The 25600-nt window shown below is 48.7% G+C and overlaps 1 protein-coding gene across 1 annotated transcript in view; it reads right to left on the minus strand.

Annotated features, from left to right (window-relative positions):
* Window positions 1-25600, minus strand: part of LOC139255526 (uncharacterized) — a 170795-nt gene that overhangs the window by 45393 nt on the left and 99802 nt on the right. The gene's annotated exons all lie outside the window — the stretch shown is intronic.

A 25600-nucleotide genomic window follows, 5' to 3' on the forward strand; every position in this document is an offset into this window, starting at 1 on the left:
CCACAAACAGCAATGTGATAACAACCAGATAGTCTGTTTTTTTTTAAAGTGATGTTGATTGAGGCCAGGACACCAGGGAGAACTCCCCTGGCTCTTCATCAAAATAGTTTTACATCCAACTGAGAGGGCAAACGGAGCCTTGGTTTAACGTCTCATATGAAAGACGGCACCTCCGACAATGCAGCGCTCCCTCAGCACTGCACTGGGAGTGTAGGCCTGGATTTTTGTGCTCAAGTCTCTGGAGTGGGACTTGAACCAGAGGCAACTGCTGGAAGATATTCTTTGCCATACATTCCGGCTCGGAGAAGAGAGTGGAATGCACTGAACCACGGCTGACACACTTCCTCTTCTGAAACAGAGAAGGCTGAGGGGAGACCTCATTGAGGTGTATAAAATTATGAGGGGCCTGGAGAGAGTGGTAGGAAGGACCTATTTCACTTAGCAGAGGGGTCAACAACCAGGGGGCATAGATTTAAAGTAATTGGTCGGAGGTTTAGAGAGGATTTGAGGGGAAATGTTTTCACCCAGAGGGTGGTGGGGGTCTGGAACTCACTGCCTGAAAGGGTGGCAGAGGCAGAAACCCTCACCACATTTAGAAAGTACTTGAATGTGCACCTGAAGTGTCATAACCTGCAGGGCTACGGACCAAGAGCTGGAAAGTGGGATTAGGCTGGACAGCTCTTGGTCGGCCGGTGCAGACACGATGGGTCGAAATGGCCTCCTTCCGTGCTGTAAATTTCTATGATTCTATGATTGTATTTTTATTACACTGCACAATCTAGAAAATCTCCCTTGGCAACCCATTGACCCACCACGTATTTTTTTTTTTTAATCCCTGCATATCCCTGCCGACTGCAATGGAAGAGATTTTTTTCCATACATTACTCAAGTCTTTCAAAAGCTCCTAGCCACATGTTTACCATAATCTAACCCAAACACAGACTAATTGCTGAGTGCAAATAAAAAGCATTTTCAACATCCCCATTAGTTTGAACAGCAGCAATTAAAGACGTGGATGCCTGGCTCACCCAGCGAAGAGTTAAGCTTTACAGAGACTCGTGCAAGCCCAGGCTCATTTTCTGGTCTTTGATTAGCTGATCTCAGACAGGGCATCATCACCATCATCATCGGCAGTCCCTCGAAATCGAGGAAGACTTGCTTCCACTCCAAAAGTGAGTTCTCAGGTGACTGCACCGTCAATATGGGAATTACAGTCTCTGTCACAGGTGGGACAGACAGTGGTTGAAGGAAGGGGTGGGTGGGGAGTCTGGTTTGATGCACACTCCTTCCGCTGCCTGAACTTGCTTTCTGCATGCTCTTGTCGACGAGACTTGAGGTGCTCAGCGCCCTCCCGGATGCTCTTCCTCCAATTAGGGCAGTCTTTGGCCAGGGACTCCCAGGTGTCGGTGAGAATGTTGCACTTTATCAAGGAGGCTTTGAGGGTGTCCTTGAAATGTTTCCTCTGCCCACCTGGGGCTTGCTTGCCGTGTAGGAGTTCCGAGTAGAGCGCTTGCTTTGGGAGTCTCATGTCCGGCATGCAGACAATGTGGCCCGCCCAATGGAGCTGGTCGAGTGTGGTCAGTGCTTCGATGCTGGGGATGTTGGCCTGATCGAGAACACTAACATTGGTGCGTCTATCCTCAAATCGCTGGAGAAATACCACCAACGATGTCGCCACAAGATTCTGCAAATCCCCTGGAAGGCAGGGCATCAACAGCAAGGGCGATACCCTTCTCCAGAGGGTTATCCGATGAGGAGAGATTGAGCCTAAACTCTCTGGAGTTTAGAAGAATGAGAGATGATCTCATTGAAACATACAAGATTCTGAGAGGGCTTGACAGGGTAGATGCAGGGAGGATGTTTCCTCTGGCTGGAGAGTCTGGAACCAGGGGTCATAGTCTCAGGATAAGGGGTCAGCCATTTAGGACTGAGATGAGGAGGAATTGCTTCACTCAGAGGATTGTGAATCTTTGGAATTCTCTGCCCCAAAGGGCTGCGGATGTTAAATCATTGAGTATATTCAAGGCCGAGAGAGATAGATTTTTGGACTCTAGGGAAATCAAGGGATATGGAAATCAGGTAGGAAAGTGGAGTTAAGGTTGAAGATCAGCCATGATCTTATTGAATGGCGGAGCTGGCTCGAGGGGCTGGATGGCCTACTCATAAGAACATAAGAAATAGGAAGAGTAGGCCATTTGGCCCCTCGAATCTGCTCCGCCATTCAATAAGATCATGGCTGATCTGATCAAGGACTCAGGTCCACTTCCCTGCCCGTTCCCCATAATCACTTATCGCTCAAAAACTTGTCCATTTCCACCTTAAATATATTCAGTGACCCAGCCTCCACAGCTTTCTGGGGCACAGAATTCCACAGATTTACAACCCTTTGAGAGAAGAAATTTCTCCTCATGTCAGTCTTAGAGTAAGGGGCCACCCAATTAAAACTATGTCCCCTAGTTTTAGTTTCCCCTATGAGTGGAAATATCCTCTCTGCATCCACCATGTCAAGCCCCCTCATTATCTTATATGTTTCAATAAGATCACTTCTCATTCTTCTGAACTTCAATGTGTAGAGGCCCAACCTACTCAACCCATCTTTATAAGTCATCCCCCTCATCTCCGGAATCAACCTAGTGAACCTTCTCTGAACAGTCTCCAATGCAAGTATATCCTTCCTTCAATACGGAGACCAAAACTGTACGCAGTACTCTAGGTGTGGCTTCACCAATACCCTGTATAGTTGTAGCAGGACTTCCCTGCTTTTATACTCCATCCCCCTTGCAATAAAGGCCAACATTCCATTTGCCTTCCTGATTACCTGCTGTACCTGCATACTAACTTTTTTGTTTTTCATGCACAAGGACCCCCAGGTCCCTCTGTACTCCCGCTCCTATTTCTTAAATTCTTATGTTCTCAAACTCTCAGTTCTCTTCTCTACCTCTTTATCCTTCTTCCCTTCGCTCCCTCTCTCCCCTTTGCATTCTCGTTCCTTCTTCCTCACGTCTCCTCCTCCTCTCTCCATATTTCTCTCTCCATTTCTGACTTAGTTATTTCCTTCCCCTTCCAAGCTCTCTCCTCTTTACCATCTCTCCCCGTTCATTCTAACCTTCTCTTCTTCCCTTGTTTCTTTTTCCTCCCATGTTCTTGATTGCAAGCATGATCAATGATGACGTGCTGCTTGAGCAAGTCACGAGCAAATACAGTTGGGTTTCAAATACAGTTTTAAAATATGTTTAGAACAGAGAAGGTTGAGGGGAGACATGATAAAATCTTGAAGGCTTTTGATAGAGTGAATAAGGAGAAACTGTTTCCAGTGGCAGAAGGGTCGGTAATCAGGGGAGACAGATAATTAAGATAATTGGAAACAAATCCAGAACGGGGGAGGATGAGGAGAATCTTTATTCACAATGAGTTGCTATGATCTGTAATGCACTGAATGAAAAGGCGGTCTACTAATTTAATGTAATAATTACTTTCAAAAGGGAATTTTGAAGAGGAAAGATTTGCAGAGCTATGGGGAACGAGCAGGGGAGGGAGGGGAACTAATTGGATCGCTCTTTCAAAGAGGCGGCACGGGCACAATGGACCAAATGGCCTCCTTCTGTGCTGGATATTTTCCTTTCTCTAGAGGACTGTGGATGCTGAGTCTCTGAATATATTCAAGGCTGAGAGAGATAGATTTTTGGAGTCTGGAGGAATCAACGGATTATGGAGATCGGGTGGGAAAATGGAGTTGAGGTCGAAGATCAGCCATCATCATCATAGGCAGTCCCTTGGAATCGAGGAAGACTTGCTTCCACTCTTAAAATGAGTCCTTAGGTGGCTGAACAGCCCAATATGAGAGCCACAGTCTCTGTCACAGGTGGGACAGATAGTCGTTGAGGGAAAGGGTGGGTGGGACAGGTTTGCCGCACGCTCTTTCCGCTGCCTGCGCTTGATTTCTGCATGCTCTTGGCAATGAGACTCGAGGTGCTCAGCGCCCTCCCAGATGCACTTCCTCCACTTAGGGCAGTCTTTAGCCAGGGACTCCCAGGTATCGGTGGGGATGTTGCATTTTATCAGGGAGGCTTTGAGGGTGTCCTTGTAACGTTTCCTCGGCCCACCTTTGGCTCGTTTGCCATGAAGAAGTTCCGAGTAGAGCGCTTGCTTTGGGAGTCTCGTATCTGGCATGCGGACAATGTGGCCTGCCCAGCGGAGCTGATCAAGTACGGTCACATTTACACCTCCTCTGGACCCACCTACAGTGTCAGCTGTGGCTCCGTGGGCAGCACACTTGCCTCGGAGTCAGAAGGTTGTGGGTTCAAGTCCCACTCCAGGAACTTGAGCACATAAATCCAGGCTGCCACTCCCAGTGCGGTGCTGAGGGAGAGTCGCACTGTCGGAGGTGCCATCATTTGGATGAGATGTTAAACGTCTGCTCTTTAAGATGGATGTAAAAGACACCACGGCACTATTTCGAAGAAGAGCAGGGGAGTTATCCCCAGTGTCCTAACGCTAAACAAGGATGAGCATTTTGAACGAAAGATGGGTCTGAAAGAGATGAAAATGGGAATATCGGAGTCACCAACAAGAACTGCCATCGGAGAAACGAGCACGTGACTGAGGCACCCGTGGAACAAGAAGAACTCAACAAACACATTCTGGGACGGGAGGGGAGGGGAAAGAACAAGGATCAAAATTGGTAAGATTAAAATGATTACTTTTTAAATTACTGAAGCTTAATGTCTATGATCATGTCTGTAGTCTAAATCATCCCAGCTGAACAGTTGGTAATTGCCAGCGCGTGAGAGGAACGTGAATATTTAGGGAGTGCGCTAGCATAGTTACACGTTTCTTTTAAGTGCTGGCTAATCAGGAGTATGTGCTTAAAAGGCAGAATGTGAGGGATAAGAAAGAATCTGTTTTATGGTGTGGATATATACAAAAAAGTTAAAAATTAGCAAGTTAGGAGTAACCCTGTTTCTGGGGCTTGTTTCACTTTGGATTCCAATCTTCTCAGATCCTGGCATTTACATGGGAAACTCCTTATAAACTTCTTCACTCAGAGGGTGGTGAATCTCTGGAATTCTCTATCCCCGAGTGCTGTGGAGGCTCAGTCTTTGAGTATATTCAAGACAGACATCGCTAGATTTTTGGATATTAAGGGAATTGAGGGATATGGGGAAAGTGGAGTTAAGGTCGAAGGTCAGCCATGATCTTATTGAATGGTACAGCAGGCTCGAGGGGCCGAATGGTCGACTCCTGCTCCTAATTCCGATGTTCTTATGTCTTGCTCCCTTATCTCAGGAGCTAACTCAGTAACCTGCCCGTCGGGAAACAGATGGCACTGTGTGCAATGCTCCTAATTCCTATGTTCTTATGTCTTGCTCCCTTATCTCAGGAGCTAACTCAGTAACCTGCCCGTCGGGAAACAGATGGCACCATGTGCAATGCTTGTTTTACTCCCCGCTTGATTTTACTCTCTGTTCAAGTGATTGAATATCGGGCAGGGTGTATAAAACCAGTGTTCCACCCGATACTGTAGGGTCTCCCTTCCAACCAACCCCGCCCGCCCTGCAAATTAGGTTAACACTACCCCCTTCAAATTCATAAAACAAAGTAGGTCTAAAAGGCAGTGATCTGGATAAGTTATCTGCATTTACATCGAATATACGGCACAGAAACAGGTCATTCGGCCCAACCAGTCAATGCCGGCGTTTATTCTCCACTCGAGCCTCCTCCTGTCTTTCCTCATCTAAATCTATCAGCATAACTCTCTATTCCCTTCTCCCTCATATGTTTGTCTAGCCTCCCCTTAAATACATCTATATTATTTGCCTCAACCACTCCCTGTGGTAGCGAGTTCCATATTCTCACCACTCTCTGGGTAAAGAAGTTCCTTCTGAATTCCCTGTTGGATTTTTGGTGAATATCTTATATTGATGGCCTCTAGTTATGCTCTTTCCCACAAGTGAAACATTCTCTCTGTATCCACTCTATCAAAACCTTTCATAATTTTAAAGACCTCCATTAGGTCACCCCTCAGCCTTCTTTTTTCAAGAGGAAAGAGACCCAGCCTGTTCATCCTTTCCTGATATGTATACCCTCGCATTTCTGGTAACATCCTTGTAAATATTCTCTGGATTTAGTAGTACGATGCTGGGTGATGAATCCCAGCGCAAGCTTACAGTGTAATAGTGACTAAAGCAGCAATGCCTGATGGAGGATTCACACAAAAAGGGGAAATAGCATTGGTTGATTGAGACTTCACTCAGAGGGTGGTGAATCTTTGGAATTCTCTGCCCCAGAGGGCTGTGGATGCTGAGTCTCTGAATATATATGCAGAGGGTTGTGGGGGTCTGGAACTTACTGCCTGGAAGGGTGGGATGCAGAAACCCTCACCTCATTTAAAAGGTGCTTGGATGGGCACTTGAAGTGTCGTAACCTGCCGGGTTACGGACCTAGAGCTGGTAAGTGGGATTAGACTGGATAACCTCTTGTTGGCCGGCGCAGATACGATGGTAAGTACTGCAAGGAATCAAATATGGCCAGGGTGATCTCCTGGACTAGTTTCGATCGTCTGGATGGATCGGAGAGGAATTTTCCCAGATTTCTTTCACCCAATTCGCCTGGGTTTTTAATCTGGTTTTTGCCTCTCCCATGAGATCACATGGCTCCAGTTGGGGTGGAGTGTAGAATGTTTCAGTGTAAGGGGTGTCGCAGTTGTGTGGGGTGGACTGGTTGGGCTGGGTGCTCTTTGCCTTTCCGTCATTGTTCATTGGTTCATATGTAACCTTTCGGGCTGCTGACCGAGGGCCGTGCGGCTCTTTGTCGGCTGGCGCGGACATGATGGGCCAAAATGGCCTCCTTCTGCGCTGTAAATTTCTATGTTTCTATACTCAAGGCTGAGATAGATAGATTTTTGGACTCTAGGGGAAATCAAGGGATCTGGGGATCGGGCAGGAAAGTGGATCAGCCATGATGTCATTGAATGGCGGAGCAGACTCGAGGGGCCGTATGGCTGACTCCTGCTGCTAATTCTTGTGTTGCAGGATTGTACCAGACTGGATCACTGAAACATTTCCAGACCAATCAATGCCGCATTTATCCCGCCGTGACTCTTCTCGGTCTCCACAGCGGGACTCCGTGGTATAAACTCATCTGTTTAGCTGTGCTAGCTGGGTCTGCCACTTTAAGGCCGCCGGTTAAGCAATGCCTGTGAAAATCCAGGCAGATTAGAGGTCAGGAAATTTCAGGCTCCGGGTCAAAAGAACCCTGATGGAAGGATGATGCGATTTCAGTTTCCAAACATTTTGTTCTGCACCTCTGGCACAGAGTGACGTTTGAAGAGAGACATCTGGAAAATGACAGACGCGGACGATATGCGGGACTGTTTATATCACTGGCTATTTCCATTTCCTACACTTGTATCTTTTAAGCTTTTTATTGTGTTCCGAACACAGATGAGACTGCACACAGGGAGGTTAAAGTAACAGTGACCTCAGTCTTTATTAAGACACTCCAGAGTGAGGAACAGGCCTTAGGGGCTGGCTTATATACAGTGCTCCCAAGGGATGCTGGGATCCCTTGGGACTTCAGGGAATGCGCTCCCTGGTGGCAGAACATGGGAGTGCATGCTTTACAGATACACATCACTCCCCCGCCAAAGTCAAAGTGAAAACTATTTACAAGGTGAGGCGGTCGGGAGCCTTTCTTTCCCTGGTGGACCGCCTCGGTACAAATGTCTGTTCTGGTGTGTTGGCTATGCCCTCGCTGGGCTGGCGTGTTCTTGGCCCTGCAGGGCTGCTGGGTGAGCCTGGCCTTGCTGGGCTGTTGAGCATGATGGGTTCAATTTCCTGGTCCGGGGTGTTGTCGTTGATCCTTTGGGTGTGTGTTGTGGGCTCGAAAAAGGTGGTATCTGCTGTGGGTTGTTCAGGGCAGTCTGTGAACCGCAGCCTCGTTTGGTCAAGGTGCTTTCTGCATATTTGTCCATTGTCTAGTTTGACTAAAAACACCTTACTCCCTTCTTCAGCTATCACCATGCCCGCGATCCATTTGGGACCATGTCCATAGTTTAGCACATACACAGGGTCATTCAAATCAATTTCCTGTGACACAATGGCGTGACCATCGTTTACATTTTGTTGCTGCCGCCTGCTCTCTACCTGATCATGCAGGTTGGGGTGAACCAGCAAGAGTCTGGTTTTAAGTGTGCTTTTCATGAGTAGCTCAGCCGGGGGCACCCTTGTGAGTGAGTGGGGTCTCATGCGGTAGCTGAGCAGTATTCAGAACAGGCGGGTTTGGAGTGAGCCTTCTGTGACTCGTTTAAGGCTCTGTTTGATTGTTTGTACTGACCGCTCTGCCTGCCCATTGGAGGCTGGTTTAAACGGGGCCGAGGTGATATGTTTGATCTCATTGCGGGTCATGAATTCTTTAAATTCGGCATTGGTGAAACATGGTCTGTTGTCACTGACCAGTATGTCAGGCAAGCTGTGGGTGGCAAACATGGCCATCAGGCTTTCAATGGTGGCGGTGCTTCCCGACATTATTTCACATTCAATCCATTTTGAAAAAGCATCCACCACCACCAGGAACATTTTACCGAGAAACGGGCCCGCATAGTCAACATGGATCCTCGACCATGGTCTGGAGGGCCAGGACCACAAACTTAGTGGTGCCTCTCTGGGCGCGTTGCTGAACTGAGCACACACGCTGCATTGCCATACACAGGACTCTAAGTCAGAGTCGATACCAGGCCACCACACTTGGTATCTGGCTATCGCTTTCATCATTACTATACCCAGGTGTGTGCTATGGAGAACCGAGATGAACGTCTCCCTGCCCTTTTTTGGTAGCACTACGCAGTTACCCCACAACAGGCTGTGTCCCTGAATGGACAGCTTGTCCTTTCGCCGCTGGAACGGCTTGATTAGCTCTTGCATTTCAACAGGGATGCTGGCCCAGCTCCCATGCAGTACACAGTTTTTTTACTAGGGACAGCAGAAGATCTTGGCTGGTCCAAGTCCTAATCTGGCGGGCTGTGACAGGTGATTTATCATTTTCAAACCCTTCCATGACCATCAACAAGTCTGCAGGCTGCGCCACCTTCAACAATTTTGCAGGCTGTGCCATTTCCACCCCCGTGGTGGGTAATGGTAGCCGACTGAGAGCATCTGCACAGTTCTTGGTGCCTGGCCTGTGGCGGATGGTATAGTTATACACTGATAGCGCGAGTGCCCACCTTTGTATGCGGGCTGAGGCATTAGTATTTATCCCCTTGTTTTCAGCGAACAAGGATATGAGGGGCTTGTGATCGGTTTCCAGCTCAAATTTGGGGCCAAACAGGTACTGATGCATTTTCTTTACCCCGAACACACACGCTAATGCTTCTTTCTCAATCATGCTGTAGGCCCTCTCGGCCTTAGACAAGCTCCTGGAGGCATAGGCGACAGGTTGCAACTTCCCCGCAATGTTGGCTTGCTGCAATGCACACCCGACTCCATACGACGACGCGTCACATGCTAACACAAGTCTTTTACACGGGTTATACAATACAAGCAGCTTGTTGGAGCATAAAATGTTTCTGGCTTTCTCAAAAGCAATTACTTTGTTTTTTTCCCCATACCCAGTTCTCACCTTTACGCAATAACACATGTAGGGGCTCTAAGAGAGTGCTTAACCCCAGTAGGAAATTACCAAAATAGTTGAGGAGTCCCAGGAACGACCACAGCTCCGTGACGTTCTTTGGCCTGGGCGCGTTCCTGATAGCCTCTATCTTGGCGTCTGTGGGCCGAATGCCGTCCGCCGCGACCTTTCTCCCCAAAAACTCCACTTCTGTTGCCATGAAGACGCATTTCGACCTCTTCAGCCGCAGCCCTACGCGATCCAGTTGCTGGAGGACCTCCTCCAGGTTTTGTAGGTGCTCAACGGTGTCCCGACCCGTGATCAATATGTCGTCTTGAAAAACCACCGTGCCTCTGGGACCAAGTGGATCCGCACCTTCGCACCAGAAAAGTTTCCAACGGCTGGCTCAAAAAGGGAAGGAAATTTGTTAAGAACCTGGGTACATGAGGCCTCATCGACATGTGATAGCGCTCGGAAGTTATCCCAGTTCCAGCGGATTTTGTCCAGCCAGCTCCTTCCAAGCAGTGTGGGGCCATCGCCCGGGACAATCCAGAGTGGCAGTTCGTGTAGCGTGCCCTCGTAGGTGACCTTGACCATGGTGCTGCCCTGGACAGTGATGAGCTCTTTGGTGTACGTTCTCAGTTTCGTGTGGATGGGGCTCAGGGCTGGTCTGAGTGCCTTGTTGCACCACAGTCTCTCAAACATCTTTTTACTCATGATGGATTGGCTAGCGCCAGTGTCCAGTTCCATGGCTACGGGTAAGCCATTCAATTTTACATTTAGCATTATAGGTGGACATTTAGTCGAAAATGTGTGCACCCCGTGTACTTCAGCATCTGCCTACTCTCTTGGAGGCTCGAAATTGCTTTGATCCACCATGGACTGATCTTCCTCTGCCACGTGGTGGTTATCAGGTTTTGCAGAGCTTGCAGCTCATTTGCAAGCCCGTTGGAGGTGCCCCATTGTTCCACAGCTCTTGCAAACATACCCTTTGAAGCGGCATGAATAGGATGAATGGAAGCCTCCACAACGTCGACAAATGTGCGAATTGATTTGCATTCATCCTTTGTTGGGGACTCTGGGTCACCTGAGGCCTGCTGGCAGTTGCAGACTCGTGGGTTCTGCCCTGTACATTTCTGCTCGCAAACACAGTTCCAGTTAATTTGTGAACATTGCTAGCACTTGTGTGCTGAGAGATTTGTTTGGTATTATCATTGGTGGACATAAATGCCTGTGCTATCACAATGGCCTTACTGAGGGTCGGTGTCTCTACAGTCAAAAGTTTTCGTAGGGTGGTCTCGTGACCAATGCCCAGTACAAAAAAGTCTCTGAGCATTTGCTCCAGGTAGCCATCAAACTCACATTGCCCTGCAAGTCGCCTTAGCTTGGCAACGTAGCTCACCACTTCCTGACCTTCAGATCACTAGCACGAGTAGAACCGATACCTCGCCATCAGCATGCTCTCCCTCGGGTTAAGATGCTCCTGAACCAGTGTACACAGCTCCTCATATGACTTATCTGTGGGTTTCACCGGAGCCAGAAGATTCTTCATGAGGTTGTAGGTCGGTGCCCTGCAGACTGTGAGGAGGGCCGCTCTCCTTTTTGCAGCGCTTCCTTCTCCGTCCAGCAATCGTTGGCTACAAAGTACTGGTCTAGCCTTTCGACATAGGCTTCCCAGTTCTCACCCTCCCAGAACTTCTCCAGGATGCCCACAGTTTGCTGCATCTTTGCATTGGATTCGTATACTCGTCGTCAGTTATTGTGTTCCGAACACAGATGAGACTGCACACAGGGAGGTTAAAGTAACAGTGCCCTCAGTCTTTATTAAGACACTCCAGAGTGAGGAACAGGCCTTAGGGGCCGGTTTATATACAGTGCTCCCAAGGCATGCTGGGATCCCTTGGAACTTCAGGGGGTGTGCTCCCTGGTGGCGGAACATGGGAGTGCATGCTTTACAGATACACAACACTTTTCTCAGACACAGACGGATTCTTTAATAAAAAAGGATACTTGTGCTCATTGTGCAGTAGACTCTCATATAATGTGCTCTGAAATAGCACCAGAAGCCATTATAATTTATGAGGCTGGGATTACGAAGTCTGTCAACCTCTTGACATCAGCAAAGAGATATTTTCCATTCACCCAGTCAGCACAAACGCTTCAATTGGGAATAATTTACGCATTGGACACCAGTTTGCAAATGTCTGGATTTGTGGTAGCTCTTTCCAAACCCAGTCACAAATCCCCAGGGACGTCCCTCCCCAGTTATGTTCAGAATAACTCCACAAGACTGTACACTGTAAGCTCAAACTGTTGTGACCATGGTCTCTCTAATGTAACTCCAGAGTGAGGAAGCAACATGGTAGACTGCCTTTTATACCTGCTTGCCCGGGGTGTGCAGGTGGCCCATGGGTCTCCCACAGATGCGCCCCCTGGTGGCAAGTCTTACACACTAGTAAAGTTTACATACATAATATCACTTCCCCCCCCCCCCCCCCCTTCCCCCCAGCCAAAGTCTTCAAAGTCTTAGATACAAGATATTTACAAGTTGAGGCGATCCGGGGCTCTACGTTCCCGGGTCGATCGCCTGAGTTGAAGTCCTGGCATGGGTGAGTTGGTCGGATCAAAGCTGCACTGCAGCACGGCTGGTCTGATCGGACTGTCGGGCATGGTGGGTTCATCCTCGTGGTTGACAGCGAGGTCGATTGCTGGTTGGGTGTGTGTTGGTGGATCAATGATAGTAATGTCCTCTTCAAACTGTTCTTGGTTGTCAGTGAACCGCAGTTTGGTCTGATCCAAATGCTTTCTGCACATTTGTCCATTCAAAAGTTTGACAACAGACACTCTATTCCCCTCCTTGATTAAAACAGTGCCAGCAACCCATTTGGGACCATGACCGTAATTAAGTACAAACACAGGGTCATTAACCTCAATGTCACGTGATACAGCCGTGCGATCATGGTACATGTTATGCCGGTGACACCAGGTTTCTACATGATCATTCAGATCCAGGTGGACTAAGGAGAGCCTGGTTTTGAGTGCTCTCTTCATTAACAATTCTGCCGGGGGAACACCAGTGAGTGAGTGGGGTCACGTCCACTAGCTGAGCAGAATCCGAGAAAACTGGGTATGCAGGGAACCGTCCGTCATATGTTTCAAGCTCTGCTTGATAGTTTGGACTGCCCATTCCGCTTGATCATTGGATGCGGGCTTAAACAGGGCAGACCTGACATGCAATGCCATTGTCGGTCATGAACTCGTTGAACTCCGAGCTGGTGAAACATGGTCCGTTGTCACTAACAAGGACATCAGGCAAACCATGGGTGGCGAACATGGCCCGGAGGCTTTCAATGGTGGCAGTGGACGTATATGATGACATTATTATACATTCAATTCATTTAGAGTAAGCATCCACTGCTACTAGGAACATCTTTCCTAGAAAGGGGCCAGCAAAATCTACGTGGACCCTGGACCACGGTTTGGAGGGTCATGACCCAGACTCAGTGGGGCCTCCCTTGGTGCATTGCTCAACTGTGAGCAAGTGTTACATTGGTGTACGCATGACTCCAATTCCGAGTCAATGCCGGGCCATCAAACATGCGACCTGGCGATAGCATTCATCATGACTATGCCTGGGTGGATACTGTGTAGTTCGCGTATAAATGTTTTCCTGCCTTTTTTTGGCAAAACTATGTGATTTCCCCCATAGGAGACAATCCAAATGGATGGACATTTCATCCTTGCGTCAGTAAAACAGCTTAATTTCGTCTTGCATTTCCCCCGGGAACCGCCGACCAGCCCCCATTGAGAACACAGCTTTTTACGAGTGATAGCACAGGGTCCTGGCTAGTCCAGGTCCTGATCTGGCGAGCCTTGAAGGGTGACCCTTTGCTCTCAAAAGCATCCATTACAAGAAGCAAGTTTGCGGGTTGCGCCATTTCCACCCCGGTGGTGGGCAATGGTAGCCGACTGAGGGCATGCGCACAGTTCTCAGTGCCTGGTCTGTGACTGATTACATAGTCATACGCAGATAACGTTAGTGCCCATCTTTGGATGCAGGACGAAGCATTGGTGTTAATACCTTTGCTTTCTGAGAAAAGCGAAATGAGTGGCTTGTGGTCGGTTTCGAGCTCGAACCGGAGTCCAAATAGGTTTGGTGCATTTTCTTAACCCCGTATACGCATGCTAATGCTTCTTTCTCAACCATACTGTAGGCTCTTTCAGCCTTGGATAAACTTCTGGACGCATATGCAACCCATCGCTTTTCAACACCGGAACAATTGGACTGGCCCACTCGTTATATTCCCCTCGCGTTGCAGTCTGTCCAGCTCGATCTCGACTTTCTCTCGCATCATATATGGGACCGCTCGGGCCTTGTGATGAACGGGTCATGCATCAGGGACTAGATGAATCTGCACTTTGGCGCTAGTAAATTGCCAATGCCTGGCTCGAATAATGACGGGAATTTGTTTAGCACTTGGGCGCATGAGTCATCATCCACCGAAGACAGTGCTTTGATGTCGTCCCAGTTCCATCGGATCTTTCCTAGCCAGCTTCTGCCGAACAATGTTGGGCCATCGCCTGGTACAATTCATAGTGATAAATCATGCACAGCTCCATCAAACGATACCTTCACTGCCGCACTGCCAATGACTGGTATGAGCTCTTTGGTGTAAGTGCGCAGCTTGGTGTGAATCTGGCTCAGTTTGGGCCATTGTGCCTTGTTGCCCCACAGTTTCTCAAAAGTCTTCTGGATCATAATTGACTGACTCGCCGTGTGTCCAATTCCATGGAAAGTGGAATGCCGTTTAATTTGACTTTCAACATTATCGGAGGGCGTTTGGTGGTGAAGGTGCGTACCTCATACACTTCCTCTTCAGCCTCGGGTTGAGTTACCACTCTTACTCGTTCAGCGTGACCCGCGCCGGATCGGTCATCTTCTGCCGACTCTGCCACGTGGTGAGTCGCAGCACGTTTGCACATTCGCTGGAGGTGCCCCATTGTTCCGCATCCTTTGAACACGTGGTGCTTGAATCGACATTGATCGGCACAATAATTACCCCCGCAGCGCCAACATGGTGTTAATGGATTCGCAGAGGACTCGGAGTCATCCTAGATCTGGCCTCTGCAGGCGTGTAGGTCCTGCCATGTACATTTCTGCCTGCTGAAGGCGTTATTTTATGCACAGTACTTGCCGGTGAACTTCGATGATGCAAAGATATCTGTTTAGTGTTATCGTTTGTGGACATGAAAGCTTGGGCTATCGTGATGGCCTTGCTCAGATCTAGGGATTCGGCAGACAGCAGTTTGCGAAGAATGACCTCGTGGCCGATTCCAAGCACGAAAACGTCCCGCAACATTTCCCCCAAAAGTCCATCAAATATGCACGATCCCGCAAGATGTCTTGGGTCAGCGACATAGCTCGCCACGTTCTTGCCCTCGGAGCAATGGTGTGTGTAAAAGTGATACCTGGCCATTAAGATGCTCTCCTTCGGCTTGAGGTGTTCCCAAACCAGCGTGCACAGCTCTGCATATGTCTTCTCCATTGGTTTCATCAGTGCTAGCAGATTTTTGATGAGGCCATATATCATGGACCTACAAACGGTGAGGAGAATCGCCCTGCGCTTGACCATGGTCTCTTCTGTATCCAACTCGTTGGCCACGAAGTACTGGTCAAGGCACTCAATGAAGGCTTCCCAATCATCACACTCAACAAATCTCTCAAGAATACCAACGGCAGCCATAACCGCGTGAAAGTTCGTGATCTATTACTCATCGCCAATTGTTATGTTCAAAATAACTCCACAAGACTGTATACTGTAAGCTCAAACTGTTGTGACCTTGGTCTCTTTAACGTAACTCCAGAGTGAGGAAGCAGCATGGTAGACTGCCTTTTATACCTGCTTGCCCAGGGTGTGCAGGTGACCCTTGGGTCTCCCACAGGTGCGCCTCCTGGTGGCAAGTCTTACACACGAGTAAAGTTTACATACATAACACCCCCCACATCTGTTAACTACCCAAAGGAGAACACTACCAATAGTGCACAACGTGCACTTTTAACGAGACAGAGCAACAGACATCGGCTAGTAAATGATTACACAGCAATCTAATTGCACACCAGTGCTAAGTATAGAAAAAGAAAGATAGACTTGCATTTATATAGCACCTTTCATGACCTCAGGATGTCCCAATGTTAATTAAGTACTCTTTGAAAGGTAGTCACTGGTGTAATGTGGGAAACGCAGCAGCCAATATGCGCACAGCAAGCTCCCACAAACAGCAATGTGATAATGTCCAGATAATCTGTTTTTATTTTAATGCTGATTGAGGGTTAAATATTGTCCAGGGCACAGGGGATAACTCTCCTGTTCTTCTTCGAAATAGCGGCCGTGGGATCTTTTACGTCCACATGAGAGAGCAGGCAGGGCCTCGGTTTAATGTCTCAACCAAAAGACGGCCCCTCCGACAGTGCGGCACTCCCTCAATACTGCCCCTCCGACAGTGCCGTGCTCCCTCAGTACTGCCCCTCCGACAGTGCGACGCTCCCTCAGTACTGCCCCTCCGACAGTGCGGCGCTCCCTCAGTACTGCCCCTCCCACAGTGCGGCACTCCCTCAGCACTGCCCCTCCGACAGTGCGGCACTCCCTCAGTACTGCCCCTCCGACAGTGCGACGCTCCCTCAGTACTGCCCCTCCGACAGTGCCGTGCTCCCTCAGTACTGCCCCTCCGACAGTGCCGTGCTCCCTCAGTACTGCCCCTCCGACAGTGCGACGCTCCCTCAATACTGCCCCTCCGACAGTGCCGTGCTCCCTCAGTACTGCCCCTCCGACAGTGCGACGCTCCCTCAGTACTGCCCCTCCGACAGTGCGGCGCTCCCTCAGTACTGCCCCTCCCACAGTGCGGCACTCCCTCAGCACTGCCCCTCCCACAGTGCGGCACTCCCTCAGTACTGCCCCTCCGACAGTGCGGCACTCCCTCAGTACTGCCCCTCCGACAGTGCAGCACTCCCTCAGTACTGCCCCTCCCACAGTGCGGCACTCCCTCAGCACTGCACTGGGAGTATCAGCAATATTTCTTCCAAGCTGCGCAACCTCTGCCAGTCCCGCGCAGCCCCTTAAAGGGGACATGCACCCCAAAAGAAAAGTAGTGGGGGGGGGGGGGGGGGTGGCGGGGGGGGAAACATTGAGTGTCAGTCTAAATTTTTGTGCTCAATTCTCTGGGTTGGGACGCAGAGGCTGACACCTATATAATGTGCTTTCAATGAAAGAGTAGTTTATAAAATGGATTTTGTAGCAATTGTATGTAAATGGGAAGCACTCCCTCTCCCCTCACCATGCTCTGCTGCCAAATTTACTGACCAGCATGCTACACAACCACAAAGATCAGGAAGGTCTTGGCTCCATATCGGTTCTGTGTTGGATGACCCAATCTCAGCCGAGGCTGCTGCGGGGCCAATGTGATCGGAACAACCCCGCCTGCGTTGGGACATGGAAAAGGGGAAGAAAATATATGACGGCCGCTTCTGATTGTGATCAGAGACTTTGTGGGCATTAGGGGAGGTTAAGATAAAGTCATCCCCCACTGCCCCCAGCTCCACAATCAGCATGCAGACACATGGAGAATGACAGAGATGGACAGTTTCTTAACCAATAAGGGAATAAGGGGTTATGGGGAGCGGGCAGGGAAGTGGATCTGAGTCCATGATCGGATCAGCCATGATCGTATTAAATGATGGAGCAGGCTCAAGGGGCCGTATGGCCTACTCCTGCTCCTATTTCTTATGTTATGTTCTTATGAATGGCCCCTTGAGCGAGGTATTGGAGAAGGATGCTGGCACCCTTGGGGCAACTGCTCCAGCACAAGGCACAGCATAGAATCATACAGCACTGAAGGAGGCCATTCGGCCCATCGTGCCTGTGCCAACTCTGTGAGAGAGAGGGAGAGAGAGCGCGAAAGAGAGAGGGAGAGCGTGAGCGAGAGCTATCCAATCTGTCACTGCTCTTTCCCCATAGCCCTGTATTTTTTTTCCTTTTCAAATATTTATCCAATTCCCTTTTTCAAAGTCACCATTGTATCTGCTTCCACCGCCCTTTCAGGCAGCGCATTCCAGAATCGAACACCTCGCTCCGTAAATAAATTTTTCCTCATCTCCTCCAATATTCTTTTGCCAATTACTGTAAATCTGAACCCTCTGGTTACCAACTCTGCTACCATTAGAAACAGTTCCCCCCTATCTGCTCTATGAAAACCCTTCCAACATTTTGAACACTTCTATTAAATCTCCCCTTAACCTTCTCAGCTCGAAAGGAGAACCCCAGCTTCTCTAGTCTGTCAACATAACTGAAGTCCCTCATCACTGGTACCATTCGAGTAAATCTCCATCCATTTAATATCAGCACCCTCTCCTATTAAATGTCTTCAGGAAAGAAGAGGAGAAAATGAGTGGAACAAAAAAAAAATCTATATTAAAAATCCTAACATCTGCAAGCACCCAGCTATTTACACTATAACCTGCAATGTCCGTGTTTATAATGTAATGGAGACGACCTCTGTAAGATTGTCACACTGCAATGACATCCTCGTGCCAGTAGAGGGGCTATAGTGTAGTGTCAGCTGTGGCTCAGTGGGTAGCACTCTCTTGCCTCTGAGTCAGAAGGTTGTGGGTTCAAGTCCCACTCCAGGGACTTGAGCACATAAATCTAGGTTGACACTCCCAGTGCAGTGCTGAGGGAGCACTGCACTGTCGGAGGTGCCTTATTTCCGATGAGACGTTAAACCGAGGCCCTGTCTGCTCTCTCAGATGGACATAAAAGATCCCACGGAACTATTTTGAAGAAGAGCAGGGGAGTTATTCCCGGTGTCCTGGGCCAATATTTATCCCTCAATAAACAAAACAAAAAACAGATTATCTGGCCATTATCACATTGCTGTTTGTGGGAGCTTGCTATGTGCAAATTGGCTGCCGCGTTTCCCACATTACAACAGTGACTACACTCCAAAAGTACTTCATTGGCTGTAAAGCGCTTTTAGGCATCTGGTGGTCGTGAAAGGTGCTGTAGAAATGCAAGTTTTTCTTTTACAGCGACACCACTGGCAGGGAGGTGTAATTACAGCATGACAGTTTACTTGAGTAATTTCCATTCTAAATGTGCAGATAGGAACTTATACTGGCAAACAAAAAATTAAGGACGGAATGCATGATTTTAAAATGGGCACTCAATTACACCTGTGCATTCCGTCCAATTATCTCCTTCCCTCCAACCCTCACAAGATGTGAAGACTAGACTTGATGCAACTCGTGGCAGATCAAAGATAAATTGGAAGGGCAGAAAATATGAGAGGGTCACCACTTGCTAGTAAAAATACAATTGCTGGTCTTCACAATTTCTGTTCAGTTAGAGGAGAGCGAGTTGCCATACAAAAACAAAAAGAACGAACTAATTGTGTGGCTTCTCAAGGTAATTCTGTGGATTCTGAGGAAGGAATTCTAGACTCAGGGTCACTACATTGCATGACAAAAATCTTACAGCACAAGGAACAATGTAAAGAATTTCAGTAGAAGCACTTTCAACTGCTCCAATCATAGTTATTTTGTCACCTGATGGCCAATTTTAACAGCATGAATATTATTGTACCATTTTCCCATTTGCTCGAGAATACTTATTTCACAAAGAGCTGCCGAGTATTTAACAAAGTCTTTTTCTTTTGCTCTGCTTAAAATTCACAGGTGCTGAAAAGAATCCCTATTTTTCCAATCGCATAAAAGAAATGCGCCTTTGTTAATTGCTCCCAGAAGGTCACTAACCGTTGGGGCGGTGATCTGCCACAGACCCAATGGTGTTGTACACAGAGCAAGAGCCAAGGGCCACTGCAAAACCAGAGTGGTGGCAGAAAATCCGGAGATCAAATGTCTCCCTTCTCCAAATGTTATTTTTCCCCCTCACAGTATATGGAGTAAAGCTAGCTTCACGCACACAGTGCATTTCTCCCCCAAGTACTGTTGATACATCACAATTGCAGGAATCAAGAAACATAGAAACATAGAAAATAGGAGCAGTAGTAGGCCATTCAGCCCTTCGAGCCTGCTCCGCCATTCAATATGATCATGGCTGATCCTCTATCTCAACACCATATTCCCGCTTTTTCTCCATACCCCTTAATGCCTTGTGTGTCTAGAAATCTATCTAAAATATATTCAGTGACTTGGCCTCCACACCCTTCTGTGGTAGAGACTTCTATCACACTGTCAGCCGTGGCTCAGTGGATAGTATTCTCGCCCCGAGTCAGAAGGTTGTGGATTCGAATCCCACTCCAGAGACTTGCGCACAAAAATCTAGGCTGGCACTGCCAGTACAGTACTGAGGGAGCACCGCACTGTCGGAGGAGCCGTCTTTCAGATGAGACGTTAAACCGAGGCCCCGTCTGCTCTCTCAGGTGGACGTAAAAGATCCCATGGCACTATTTCGAAGAGGAATGGGGGAGTTATCTTTGATGTCCTAATTATCCCTCAATCAACATAACATAAAAAGATTATCTGGTCATTATTACATTGCTGTTTGTGGGAGCTTGCTGTGGCAAATTGGCTGCTACATTACAACAGTGACTGCACTCGAAAAGCACTTCGGTGGCTGTAAAGTACTTTGAGATGTCCGGTGGTCGTGAAAGGCGCTATATAAATGCAAGTTTTTCTTTACCTTACTTCGCCCATCATCGCCTCTCCCGCCCCCACCTCAGCAGGAGCTGATTTGCCCTGGTGGAATAGCTGTATTGCTGCCGGCAGCCTGTGCTCATGGTCTGGTCTGGCGATTCAGCGTAGCACTGGGGGCATGCTGTGTTATCGAGGCTGTCGTCTTTTGCAGGATTCGTTGGATTGAGGCCCAGACTGCCTATTCAGGTGGATGTGAAATAAATTGTGGCGCTATTATCCCGATCGGCATGTTTCCCTCAGGCAACACTACCGAAGGCAGACTGGCTGAACAACTTTGCCTCACTTATAACAACAACTTGCATTAATATAGCGTTTTTAACATAGCAAAAATGTCCCAAGGTGCATCGCAGGAGTGTAAATCAGACAGAAATTGACACCGAGCCACGTGAGAAGACATTAGGACAGGTGACTAAAAGCTTGGTCAAAGAGGTAGGTTTTAAGGAGCGTCTTAAAGGAGAGAGGTCGAGGGGTGAGAGGATAGGGAGGGAATTGTAGAGCTCAGGGACTTGGCAGCTGAAATCACAAGAGGGTAGAATTAGAGGAGCGCAGAGATCTCGGGGGGTTGTGGGGCTGGAGAAGATTATAGAGATAGGGAGGGGCGAGGCCATGGAGGAATTTGAAAACAAGGATGAGACTATATATTTTTTTAAATCGAGGTGTTGCTAGACCAATAGTCAATGAAGGTCACCGAGACCAGTGGTAATGGATGAACAGAACTTGGTAAAAGTTAAGAATACGGGCAGATGAGTTTTGGATGAGCTCAAGTTTATAATGGGTGGAAGATGGGAGACCAGCCAAGAGAGCGTTGGAATAATCGAGTCGATGCGCTTTTCATGCGCAAGCGTGGATAGTGATGTCAGCCGGCTATGCTTCATGGGGAAGGGGGGGGAGGGGAACGCGTAAGCACTGTACACGAGGGGTCAATCGCCAACAATCAGAAGCCCCTGACTGCCTACCTGCCTTTTCTTTTGCCTAGTCCAAAGGCACTTGGAGCAATAGTAGCCCTTGAATTGCAATACAGTACAGTCTAAGGGGGTTTGAACATTGGTCATAAGAACATAAGAATTAGGAGCAGGAGTAGGCCATTCGGCCCCTCGAGCCTGCTCCACCATTCAATAAGATCATGGCTGATCTTCTACCTCAACTCCACTTTCCTGCACTATCACCATATCCCTTGATTCCCTTAATATCCAAAAATCTATCAATCTTGGTCTTGGATATACTCAAAGACTGAGCCTCCACAGCCCTCTGGGGTAAAGAATTCCTCTGAGTGAAGAAATTTCTCCTCATCTCAGTCCTAAATGACTGGCCCCTTATTCTGAGACTGTGACCCCTGGTTCTAGACTCCCCAGCCAGGGGGAAACATCCTCCCTGCATCTAACCTGTCAAGCCCTATAAGAATGTTGTAAGTTTAAATTAGATCACCTCTCCTAAACTCTAGAGAATATAGATCTAATCTACTCAATCTCTCCTCATAGGACAATCCCCCCATTCCAGGAATCAGTCTGATGAACCTTCATTGCACTCCCTCTATGGCAACTATATCCTTCTTTAGGTAAGACAACAAAAACTGTATACAATACTCCAGGTGCGGTATTGCAGTACGACGTCTTTACTCTTATACTCAAATCCTCTTGTAATAAAGGCCAACATACCATTTGCTTTCTTAATTGCTTGCTGTACCTGCATGTTAACTTTCAGTGATTCGTGTATAAGGACACCCAGGTCCCTCTGAACACCAACATTTTCCAATCTCTCACCATTTAAAAAATACTCTGCTTTTCTATTTTTCCTACCAAAGTGGATAACTTCACATTTCTCCACATTATATTCCATTTGCCATGTTTTTGCCCACTCACTTAGCCTGTCTATATCCCCCTGAAGCCTTTTTGCATCCTCCTCACAACTGACATTCCCACCTAGCTTTGTATTATCAGAAAACTTGGATATATTACATTTGGTCCCCTCACTGTTGTGAATAGCTGGGGCCCAAGCACCAATCCTTGCAGTACACCACTAGTTACAGTGTGCCAGCCCAAAAAGGATCAGTTTATTCCTACTCTCTGTTTTCTCTCTGTTATGTCTTTAGATGCTCTGATAATGACTCCATGAGGCAAAGTATTGTACTTGAACTGTAGTGACCTTAGTCCATTTAATATAACTCCAGAGTGAGGATACCACATGGTGGACTCCCTTTTATACCTAGGTACCCGTGGTGTACAGGTGACCCCTGGGCCTCCACCAGTTGCACCCTCTGGTGGTGCCAGCATAGTGTATACAGTGTGAACCTTGTTGATGGTACCTCCAGCAAACAAGTCTCCATCTTATGCAACTATACAGTGACTACACAGAGAGTATATCTATACTATACATATACAACATCACTCTCCCCCAAGTCTTTTGTGCCAATATCTTTGCACTATATGCTCTGGCGTAGCTTTCCCCAGACTTAAGTGCCAATAGCTCTTGCACCTTGGCTGTGCTTTGGCTTGGCTCTCTCCCTGTTAACCCCCAAGTCCTTATTGCCAAAACGTTGGGTAGTGGTTACCAGTTGGGATGGTTCGATGATGCAGTGGGGCTTCATTGGGTTCTGGGTGTGTCCATGGCTACATACATCCATTCCCCCCCCCCCACCCCACATGTAGATCATGCCGGTGCCTCATCACATTCATACACATTCAAGTCCAGAAAAGGAAATTTGAATTTACATCATTGCATTTGTGGTACAGTTGTGAGGCAAGTACATTTGACTGGTGAGATACATTGATCGTACATCTTTGGGATCAGTGCTGGGGTCAGCATTGGTGCATGAGGACAAGCTGGTTCCAGAGCTGCTGGATGGTGTCCAGGCAGCCTGGTGGCGGCGCGTTGCCTGGTGCTGGCAGTGGGAACCCGGTTGGCTCGAGTTGCCTGCTCTCGGGGCCTTTGCCGTTGCTCCTAGCGTGGGGCAGGTTCACAGATGCCTGTGAAGCCGTGTCCTCTCCTTGCGCCCTGGGTCACTGCTGCTCACAGAGGAGCAGTCGTCTGGCAGTGCACAGGGAACTGCTAACTCGCTTGCCTGGGCGTTATTTGGTTTGGGATTTTGGCTGGTCCCGGTCCCAATTGGGAGAACCGTAGCTGGTGACCCTTCGTTCCCTGGTGTAGCCTTGGTGGCGATGGGGTCTGGGGGCTGCACCTTAGCGCAGTTTGCTCTTTCAGGCTCATGGCGGTTGGTACCATCGGGTGCCTGAGAGGTGGAGCCGATCAGGGGCAGGGTATCGATCCCGGTGCTTGTCTATTTAGCTGCTTGTGGCCACGCTCCGTGGTGCATCACTCTGGTCCCAGGGACGCAGGCTACAGCTTTGGGTAGCCCGCTGGACCTGTGTGCTTCCGATGGGTATTTGCCTGCTACATTATCAGAATACAGTTGAAATCCTGCATCGCATAACGTTTCATTGCTTATTGTGGATAAACTGTAGCTCCGAACGCAAATCGCCCAACTTTTCGTTGCTTATTACATGTATAAAACTCTGATCAATTACAAGCTTTACATTTAGCTGATAGTTGTTATTACATAAAGGGACAGTCCCACATTCTCACTAAGTGTGGTGGGTTGCCGGCCTCCTTTAAGAGAGCCTTGCTATCTTTATCCCAATCATCATCTTCGCCTCGTGCCACGTGTTGCTCCATCAGCGCTGCACCTCGTGGTCTGGCCGCCGCCATCTTTTCCTTCAGCACCTCACCTCGTGGTTTGGGCGCCATCTTTCCTCCATCCACGATGTCGGCTGCTGTGATCCTCTTCTCCCCGGGTTCTGCCACTGAAGCTGGGAAGTCGCCTTTGGATCCGATTTTCTTCCTCCGGAGTCCTGTCACTGGAGCCTGGAAGGTGCATTCGGGTCGTCTCAGCTGGATCATCTCCACGCAGTCGTGCTGAGCGGTCTGTGCCTCGGGTGCTGTGCTGGTCTGCTCTCTGGTGCCAGATCCAACCTCAGGTGAGGGCTTGCTTTGCCTCTGAGCGCGGGGGATGTCAATCGCTGGAGGGATGAAATCTTCCCAGCTCCAATGGATCTTCTCCATTCACCTTCTTCCGAGTAGCATTGGTCCATCACCTGCAACAATCCACAGAGGTAACTTGTGCACCGCACCATCATGGAGTAACTTAACATTCGCACTACCAATGACTGGGATGAGTTCATTGGTGTAGGTGCGCAGCTTTGCTTGAACCGAGACCAACTTGGGTCGCTCAGTTTGATTGTCCCATAGCCTCTCAAAGCAATTCATTACTGACTGGCTCGCCCCTGTGTCCACCTCCATGAAGACTGGAACGCCGTTTATCTCAACTTCCATTCTCAACGAGGAACATTCTGTGGTGCAGGTGAACATTCCGTACACCTCATCGTGGGGCTGAGCTGCCTCTCTGACCACCTCTTCATAATCCGCGCTGGATTCATGGCCCTCTGCAGACTCTTCATCAACACAGTGAGTCCTATTTCTTTCACACATTCGCTGGAGGTGGCCTTTTATGCTGCACCCTTTGCACACATAGTCCTTAAAATGGCACTGATGAGCCCTGTGATTTCCTCCACAACGCTAGCATGGTGCTAACCGATTAGCCCCCCCGTGGCGGACTAAGAGTTAAGGGACTCGGGGGGCCTGTTCTCTCTCCCCTGAGGAGATTCATGTTCTACAGTCCTGCCTCTAAAAGGCGCCAATCTGTGTACAGTACTTGCTGGGTTTGAGTCCTGAGGATGAGTCATCTGCCTAGAGCCGCAGGTCGAGGTCATGAATGCCTGGCCCATGGTGATGGCCTTCTGCAGTTTGACTGTGGTATCCACAGATAGTAGCCTGTGAAGAAGGCCCTCGTGGCCGATTCCGATGACAAAGAGATCCCGCAGCGCTTCGGTGAGGTGTTCGCCGAAATCACACGGTGCCATCAGCCTCCTGAGGTCTGCAGCATATTTCGCAATTTCCTGGCCTTCGGGCCATCGGTGGGTGTAAAACCTGTCTCTGGCTGTGAGGATGCTCTTTTTGGGCTGGAGTTGTTCTTGGATTAGCGTTACAAGCTCCTCGTACGTCTTGGTCGTTGTCTTCGCTGGTGCCAGCAAGTCCCTGACGAGGCCATAGACAGTGGGCCCACAACTGGTGAGCAGGATAGCTCTGCACTTATCAGCCAGCGTGGCCGGATCATCGCCTGCCAGGTCGTTTGCAGTGAAGAAATGGTCGAGCCTCTCCACAAAGGCGTCCCAATCATCCCCATCGGCGAACTGCTGCAACATACCAAGGTTAGCCATTTTCGGGTGAAAGTCCGTA

This window comes from Pristiophorus japonicus, chromosome 3 (genome assembly GCF_044704955.1).
Source record: "Pristiophorus japonicus isolate sPriJap1 chromosome 3, sPriJap1.hap1, whole genome shotgun sequence".
NCBI lineage: Eukaryota > Metazoa > Chordata > Chondrichthyes > Pristiophoridae > Pristiophorus > Pristiophorus japonicus.